Source organism: Canis aureus, chromosome 7, assembly GCF_053574225.1.
Source record: "Canis aureus isolate CA01 chromosome 7, VMU_Caureus_v.1.0, whole genome shotgun sequence".
Classification (NCBI taxonomy): Eukaryota; Metazoa; Chordata; class Mammalia; order Carnivora; family Canidae; genus Canis; species Canis aureus.
The window spans coordinates 38,784,497-38,793,973 of record NC_135617.1 but is presented as its reverse complement, the minus strand read 5'-3'; the positions used below and the strand labels follow the sequence as shown (position 1 = coordinate 38,793,973).

The window sequence follows — 9,477 nt, the reverse complement described above, 5'->3', positions numbered from 1 at the left end:
CTCCCCCCGTTCGCGCCGGGACCCTCCCGTCCTGCCTCCGCGGCCGCCCGCCCGGCTCCAGCCCGGCGCCCGGCGCCCTGCTCCGCAGCGGAGCGCGCTCGGTCAAGAATCCTGGGGAACCCGCCCCACCCCCTGGCTCCCGCACCCTCCAATGATCTCGGCCTACGGGGGGTAGTTGCGTCCAATCCAGTGTCGGAGAGCCGGGCCCGGCCCCGAGAGCGCGGCCAATGGGACGCGACTCCGGCAACACACCCGCCCCGATCCACTGGGAGCAAACCGCTCCGAGCCCCGAGGTGGGACCTGCCCCCGGCGCCCAGCGCGCGTCGAGGCCGGGTCACCGAGTGCGAGGCTGTCGAGGAGGCAGGTCTGGGGCTTCAGTTACCGCGGGACGATCTAGGCTGTGCACGGACACGGCAAGGCTGCGCGTCCTGCTTGTGTAGGTCACGACACCCGTACCCTGCGCTTTGAGACTCCTTCTGTGGAGAAAGTTCCCGTGTGAAAGAAAACTGCGCAGACACGTTGTAGAACTCTCGGCTGTTCACATTAAGGCCCTAACATCGCTTTAAAGTGTCTGGCCAAAGAGTACTTAATAATGAATGCATTTGTGTTAATAAAGTTTGCCAGAATAGGAGGTATCTGAACCAGACCTTACTGTCTGGCCTGCTCTTAAACGCAGGTGGTCATGGTACTGCTGACTGACTTTCTTTTTCTTTCTTTCTTTCTTTCTTTCTTTCTTTCTTTCTTTCTTTCTTTCTTTCTTTCTTTCTTTCTTTCTTTCTTTCTTTTCTTTCTTTTTTCTTCCTTCCTTTCTTTCTTTCTTTCTTTCTTTCTTTCTTTCTTTCTTTCTTTCTTTCTTTCTTTTCTTTCTTTCTCTTTCTTTCCTTTCTTCTTCTTTCTTCGAAAATTGCATTCAAGAGTGAAAATGTAGTTTTACATACAAATCATCTGTATTGTGAACTTTATTTCTGCAATAAAGTCACACATGGTCTTCAATGGAGGTTGGATAAAATAGATGAATAGAAAATTATATATATATATAAATTATATTATTATAATGTCTATATTATTCTCTCTCTAGAGAGAGAGAGAGAAAGAACTTGAGTAAACTACTTGTTATAAATGACTCTAGCTGTTAATCACACTACTTTGCAAATAATATAGCCACTCCATGGTTGCTTATTTGATATGAATAGGATTACTTAGCTGCTGTTATTGATGGTCACATAAACATTATTGAGCTCTTTACTGAAAGTGGACTACACAATGATGAAAAAATAGTTTGTGGTAACAACATACTTGCATTTATTAAAATCAATCACACTTATTTGCATTTAAAATAACTGTCGTGTCTTAGGCATAAACTCCATGCCTAAATTTTGTCCAAAGATCCAGATTCTGGATTGACCTTCAGCAAATCTCTTAATGACTAACTCTGTTATGAAAGGACCATATCCCCAACTCTGCATGCCTCATCAAGAATGCTGTGAGATCCAACCAAGATAGCATTTATTGAAATTTTGTGAGACGTTGTGCCAAGTGCACAGCAGCCTTAAATATGTTTACAGTCCTTCTCTGCTTTTCTACCAAGTATCAAGGTAATTGCCTACTAGAGGGCCAGCAGTATTTCCCCTGACTTGCACATTTTTCCAACTTGAAATATTTTTTTATTTTTATTTTTTAAAGATTTTATTTATTCATGAGAGACATGGAGAGGCAGAGACACAGGCAGAGGGAGGAGCAGGATCCACGCAGGGAGCCTGATGTGGGACTTGATCCCAGGACCCCAGGATCATGCCCTGGGCCCAAGGCAGGCGCTAAACCACTGAGCCACCCAGAGATCCCCTCAACTTGAAATATTTTTTTGATCCCATTAGTTTTCCCACAACTTAGATATGAATGAAACTCCACCTCCTTAATTTTAGAGCAAGGCAGCACTCCCAAGTTTTATTTTTTCTTTCTTTTTTTTTACATTTTTCTCTCTAAATGAAATTTAATGTATTCTGTGACTGCCAATGTGCATAGTTTTATGTAGAATTTATTAATGGCTAGGTCAAATTTATACCCATATAATCAACTAATTTTTGCAGCCATTTATTAGGGATTCACTTAAGGCATTTGTGCTTAATATTCCGAGAGGAAATCAAATGTGTATTTTTAGAGATATTTCATAATGTGATTTGTTTACTTTGTTCCAAAATATGCAATCTAGTACAGAAGTTTAATTATTACTTCAAACAAATGTACATATGGTAACACTAGAATGTGAAATTTGCTAAATTTAATTGAACCAGCAGTTGTTATTTTCAACTAATTAAGTGCACAGATTTCATTTTCTAAGTGGAAATTGTGGAAGAATCGATCAATATGAATCCAATAAACATGGCTTATTAAGTAAATTTAAGTCAAAACCAGTGTTTGGTAGTTTCCTGATAATTGATGACTTCACACCCATTTATTACAGGGAATGAATATTTTATCAATTGGGTAATATTCCTGACTTCACTATGGTGATATTTCATTCACTAAGTAATATTTTCAGTTTTTCATCAATTATTTCTTCATCAGTTATTCAGTATGGAACAAGAGAGGTGTCACTCTTAGAGAACTGCCAGTTTTAACATACATTTAAATGTTTACTAAAGAAGCTGTTGTAGTTTTAGCATTTGTAAAGATAATTATTTTTAAAATATAGAGACATAAGGTCTTTTATAAGCTGTATCACATGATTTATGGTAATATGACTAATGACAATATGATTTTTCTGTGTTTTTACATTTAAGATACTATCATCTTAAGACTGCTTCATCACTGAGTATAACAAATAACTTGATTCATACCTTCTTTATTCTGATCATTGAGATGACTCAGAATTTCTATGTGTTTTGGACAAATCAGACTTTCATTTGACTTCAATTCACTGAATCCAGTTTGCTTATTTGAAAATGTTATTAGGAATAGTGAAATAATATCTATAGAGAGAGAATAGAAAAACAATTTGCTCGTTTTTTTTTTCCTGATTTCAATAGGGATGAGAGAATCCACAACATCAGATCCCTTGGCTCTCCTTTAACAATTTCTGTTTTTCTGATTTCTTGAACCTGCCCATGCAGTTTCCTCAGTGCGGTACCTACTTATGGCAAGACACTTCTATATGCATATGGAGAAACAGGAAGAAAATTCCAGAAAATATTGGTGATAGGCACACTAGGTTTTCCTCCCCATTTTATTCTGGGCTACAGTCCCTAAGGGAAATTTCTTTTAGAGTTTAGTATTAGCAGAAGTTTGGTTTCCCTTGAATTGAAATATTTGTAACTTCTCCTTTTTATTTAAACTATCAGGAAGCTCAGAACTAAATTTACAGTTCAATTTAAGAAGGTATTATGTCCTGCTTCATTGTGATTTTTTAATAAACATAGTATTTGGCTTATTATTTTTCACCTATATATTACTAGCTTGTATTTGTATGCGTACATTTTATTTAAGCTACCTAAAATACTTTCTGAGGTGAATTATTACGTGCATGAATAACACGTTTTGAACCATACATAAATCCTGCGCGTGATGAGCTGAGCATAACTTAATCAGAATGTGTAGTGAGGACATGAAGGAGATTGCTGTGATTTTCATTCACAAAGGAAGAGGAATTTGATTCACCAGTCATAGAATCTCAAAACCTTTTTCAGAGAGGCAGAAAAGTATAGAATAGTACAAAATAGGGAAAATTTATTACACTTATTTTTTAAAGTTATAGGAAACATATTTATGGATGTTTTCTGCAAACTCAAGGTGTCACTGAAAAAATGTTTGACTTAAAAATAAACTAAAATACATATTATAAATTATACTTAAGTCATGGTTACTTCCCATCTTACCCTTCAGTAGCCTTTATAGTAAGACAATAACCCCTAGAATATGTTTCAAATGCAATAAATATTTTCTCCAGGATTACTATACACCTATTTCCTTCCATTTTAGTGTCTCTTTTAGAAAATAAACAATGTATCCCCCTGTTTTCAAATAATATTCTATAATGGTTTTATTTTTGAAAGGCTTTTCCTGAGTAAGATATTGTCTTAGACTATGGCAGAGCTTCATCTTATCACTTTGCTTTGTTTTATGAGATATATTTTAATGATACTGATGTATTAAAAAAATCATACATCCTTTTAAAATAGTCATTTACACAACGTAGATGGTAGCACCCCTTTTCCTGGCTAGCAGGTAAGCAGGTAGGAGGTTATGAAGTTAAGAGGGTTTCTCTTGTGGTAGAAAACTGAACTCAATCTGACTTAAATATGAAAACATTCTTTTATCAGCTCAAATACTTAACAGTTCAGTTTACAACCCTAAAAGAGTAAAAGTAAATAGCTAGCTGACAGAGGAGGAAGATAAAAGAAGGTAGCAAAAGTAGAGGAATGCACACAGGCATCAACAGTCTTATTCCACCTAGAATGGTGTCAAGACTAAAATTTACTGGACAAGAAACAGAAGTGTAACTAGAGATTTCCAATTTAGAACCAACAAAGCTTAAAATAACATGATCATCAAAATTACAGAGGTGCTGTGAAAGTACTACAGTAGAGGAACTAAAACCTCACTTTATATAGATTAGTGTCAAGCACATCTCTATGTGATAGATAAATAGCAAGATATTCTAGTTGTTTCATTATCCAAATTTTTATATTTTTTCAACTAAGTTTATTATTTACTTTTCTAAAAATAGAATGGTTAAAAGACTTTTCCCTTTTGAGAGTATTACAATTGTGTATGAGGAGGATTGTTGTCTAATTTTTTAAACCAAGTGGGAATATTGTTTTTATGAAAATTTTCAATATTACAAAAAGTCTTATGAAATTTATTAAAAATAAGTGTAAGGTATCAATATATATATTTAATCACAATTATAAGGTAGTTAGGATGGGATAAAATGTTGTTTGGGATCTCAGTGTACTGAAATACAAACATCAATCAGGAATATATGTGGTAATTCTAAGAAAGAAAATATAATATATATATATAGTGAAATTATTTTATTTCCTTCAAAAGCAATTCATAATGTAGTAGATTCTCTTTTTTGTACTTGAGAACAACTGTGCCTTCAGATCCCACACATTCTAGTACAGATTGGGTTTGGAGAGGGTGTATTTTAAGTGCCTGTTTGTTTTTTGATATAGTAATTGTATCATTTGAAACCATTTGACTCAGCACACACGAAAACTCAATAGAAAATGTGTTCAATTGTGAGCTTCATAGCTTGAGAAATGAATGAAAATTATGGAAAAAATATTCTGTGGAAAATTACAAAGAAATTAAAAATCTAGAACATAGAATATTTGAGGAATTGACATTTTTGAGCTTTTGGGGTTTCAAATTTTTCAGATATAATACGTTTTAGTTTTCTGTGTTGTTGAAGGAGAATACTGGGGTCACTGCAAAATGCTCCTGGGAGTCTCTTAGAATCAGTACATCTTGGGAAATCCGTCTGCTGGACTTGCAGTCTGTGTTGTAAATAGTCAAAGGCAAGGAAAAAAAATCATTATCAGAAACAATGGAGAAAGTAAAGGTGTGTGTGCGGTGTGTGTATGTGTGTGTGTGTATGCACATGTGCATAAGCAGGCATGCTCATGTGTAAGAGATGAGACCAAAGAAGTGTTTGGATCACCTGCCAATTGATAAGGAGCAGGATAAATCTTAAAAGCAAGTCCAGAAACATTAAAGAATCATCATGGAAGTAAAAACTAGTCATAGTGTAATGGTTTAATCCTAATATGTTGTTTTATTTAAAGTTTGTTTGTTTGTTTGTTTATTTATTTATTTATTTATTTATTTATGAGAGACACACACAGAGAGAGAGAGAGAGAGGCAGAGACACAGGCAGAGGGAGAAGCAGGCTCCACACAGGGAGCCTGACATGGGACTCAATCCCGGGACTCCAGGATCACGCCCTGGGCTGAAGGCGGTGCTAAACCGCTGAGCCATTTGGGGCTGCCCTATGTTGTTTTATTTAAAATGTACTGTGCCATTTGGAGGAAATGTTGGTAGAAAAATGCCTGCACTCGCATGAAAGCATTCTTAGGTGGCTGCATATTACCAAAGTTACCTGAAAATAAATACAGCAAGAAGTATTGGGTTTTCATTAATTTTTCTTTTTCATTTGGAAAATTATATATATATTATTACATTATATATGTAATGTCATTAGATTCTCGTAACTTTCTTTCCAGATAGAGAGAAGGCAGTTGCTGTAGTATTTGGATTCAAGGACCGTTTTGAGCTCAGCTACTTCAGTGGGATTCAATCAGGCCACTAATTCCTCTGACTCTATAAATGAGGATGATAATAATTATAAATGCTGTATCTCTTTTGCTGTGTTGTTCTAAGGGGAGAAGCAACCAATCTGTTTGAACATGCTTTGCAAACCATTATATGGGTCACCAATGTTCTTATTAGCATGGGTTCTATTCCTATTTTATAGAGAATGGAGTCACAGTGATTGAGATGAGTCCTCTGTTACCCAGTTACATAAGGTTGGGTCCCTGGCCCCAGGCCCTCAGGTGTTCTAATGATTCACAAGTGTTTATTCCCTTACTTTGACCCACACTTTGAACTGTAGTCAATAAATATAAAATTAGAATAGTCAACTGGTTTCTTCATTTTTATTTATTTATTTATTTTTTGAATCGAAGAGTTAGACTAATTGGTTACCAGGGCTTTTCTGACTGAAAATTGTACAATAATCAAGTATTTTGTTCATCAACTCTCTCAAGGCTCTTCATTGATTTTGAAGGGCTGTATGCAACCAACGTGGAGTTAAAGAGCTCTGTAGGAAACAGAAGAATTTCTTCTTGCTCCAGGGAGAAGAGAAAGGGCACAGAGAACCAGGGAGGTGGTATGACCTGGGAACTATAAAGGATGACACAGTTCCTGAAGATTTCCTGAATGTGGGGATAGAAGGGACATGGAGAAATAATTTCTAATGTTCAAGGACAAATTTTCAGTGACATTTTCTAAACACATAAATGGCCTTTGGAGGGATTTTTTTTTTTGGGGGGGGGGGGTTCTTGTTAATTTGTTTTGTTTCAATGGATCCATATGGAGCAAAGGAAGGTAAAAGGTGACCATGAAAATATAAAACCCTCTCTTCCTTCCACTAGAATTCTCAGAAAAATTAGAATTTTGGACATCTATATCTAGATGACACATAGAGTAGAAAAAAAATCCCTAATTGTATCTGCAGGTGTCTGCGGGTTCACTTCTCTCTTGTTATTGTTAAAGCCTGTGGATTAGAGAAGCAGAAAAATTATAGCATGTAGAGATTATTGCTGAAAGTAGATAATACAACATTGTGTACTTTAGTGCTGTAAAATACAGTTTTTGAGAAAGTTAAGTATATTTATCATTACAGATTTTGCCCTTAATGTCTAGCAAACATTATGGCTAAGTCACAGACTGGAGTATAAATCATGATTTGTTTAAGGGTTTAGTATAGGATATATTTATATGAATTGAATAATGTAGAAAGATCAACACCTAAATGTGATTATCTCTGTATAGTAGGATTATGGTAATCTACATACTTTTCTGTTTCCTGGTAATTTTCCAATAAACATGTTAAAATTAAAATAGTAAAAAGGTATATAACTGACACAGAAACTCTCAAAGTTCCATTATTGCTACATTAGTTATAAAGTTTATGAATAATAAAAGGTTTATGCATTATATGAATTATATGAAGTTATCTGCTTCTTATTGAAAATCTCTTTACTTGGAATTTTGAACAAAAAATTTGAATATTCATTGTGATAAAATAATTTAAATGCCTTTTATGATCAAGTAAAAATAAGGAAATAACGTCAAGGGAAGTGAAATGAATTTTCAATGTGACAGTAACCTCTAACATCTAAATTCTAGGGTTTTTGTCAGCTGCTTTTTTTTTTTTTTTGAAGGATGTGGGAAATCTTAATTGTTATTAGTTTACTTTAGGTAGAATATTTAAGGACTAGTAAAGTTAATAGAGTAGCAAGTAGTTTGAAGGACAGGAATTTCACTTTTTGAAGACTTTGATAAAGAAGATAGGTAATACTCATGGCTCTCTGTGAGTGATATGACTTAGACCAGAGTTCTTGACCAGGGGAGATTTTGCCTCCCAGGGGACTTTGGGCAGTGTCTGGAGACATTTATGATCATCACAAGGTGGGTGGCATGGAGAAGGTGCTACTGGAATCCAGTGTGTAAAGACCAGGGATGCTGCTATATGTACTACAATGTATAGGACAACCCCCCACTACAAAGAATTACTTAGCCAAAAATGTCAATAGTGTATAGTTGAGAAACCTTGCTTTAGACCCCTTATCTACATAAACAAAATGGTACCATCAGCTCCAAAACCGAAAGAAATCAATCCCTATTTATGTTTTCTTTCAAACAGTGAAAAATAGAAATGATATTTCCCTCTCCCTAAAAGTAGAAAAAAGAAAGATATTTCTAGTACATTTTTATGTTATAAAATAATATTTTAAAATTGAGAAACCTGAGGTAGCTAAGCACAGTGTTTGAGAAAGCAGAATTGGAATAGTACAACTCATAGAAAACAGCTGTGCTTCAGCAACTTAGTTGAGAATGGCTTTTTTTTTTTTTTTATTTAACATTCCTCAAAAGACTATTTTAGGTAGTGATTCAAAATAGTTGGGAATGTGAATCCAATGATACGTCAAGAACATACATTAATAATGACTGCTATTCTCCCAAGAAATAAATGAAAACACAAAATGCACTTATTATGATGTTTTATGTGCCCTTCAGAATCATGAGTTATTAGAAAGGCAGTTCTGGGACAAGATGCATGGATACAGGACAGAAGTCTTCCTCTCTATCACCCCAGTGTGAAACTCGTGTTCTCATAGGAAGATTCCTGGGTTAAGAAAACAACAACAACAACAACAATAACAGGAAGTTTGGCAGCATTTTGTATTGTGTTAACCCCATAGCCCTGAAGCATGTTTTTCAGGGCATTAAAAAATATGCTTTCAGTTGGTTAGTGCATGAAGTTCAATGAAGGTCATTGCATGCTTTTTTATTTTTCTCCCTAGAGAAGGCATTAATTTAGTTCCCTGTAAATAAAAATGAAGACAAGACTGTTAACTAAAGTATATCCATTTGGTCTTTATTACTCCTTTCCTCCAAGAACAGGATATGTTTTCATGAAGGATAAAATGATATGTCATGATTACATTTTGTTTTAGTTTTTAATTAAGTATGTAATGCTTAAAGAGTCACCAAATTGTCTTTGGCAGGTTAGCTGAAAACATTTTGAAGATCAAGTTACTTTGTGTTGTCAGAGGCTTTCCTTTTAGTATATGATAGAATTAATTCTATGAGGTTAATCAGAAAGGCATAAATCCTCTTCTGTAAATATTTATTATATATTTTTAATTGGAGTAGGGATCAGGAAGGAAAGAGGATTACAGGATAACTTTG

The 9,477-nt window shown here is 35.2% G+C and overlaps 1 long non-coding RNA gene across 1 annotated transcript; it reads left to right on the top strand.

Moving 5' to 3' along the window:
* Positions 1 to 227: 227 nt before the first annotated feature.
* LOC144316826 (uncharacterized) lies at positions 228 to 6,641 on the top strand. Its single transcript, XR_013382667.1, has 2 exons — positions 228 to 436; positions 6,225 to 6,641. It is a non-coding gene; the product is annotated as an uncharacterized LOC144316826 (long non-coding RNA).
* Positions 6,642 to 9,477: the final 2,836 nt, after the last annotated feature.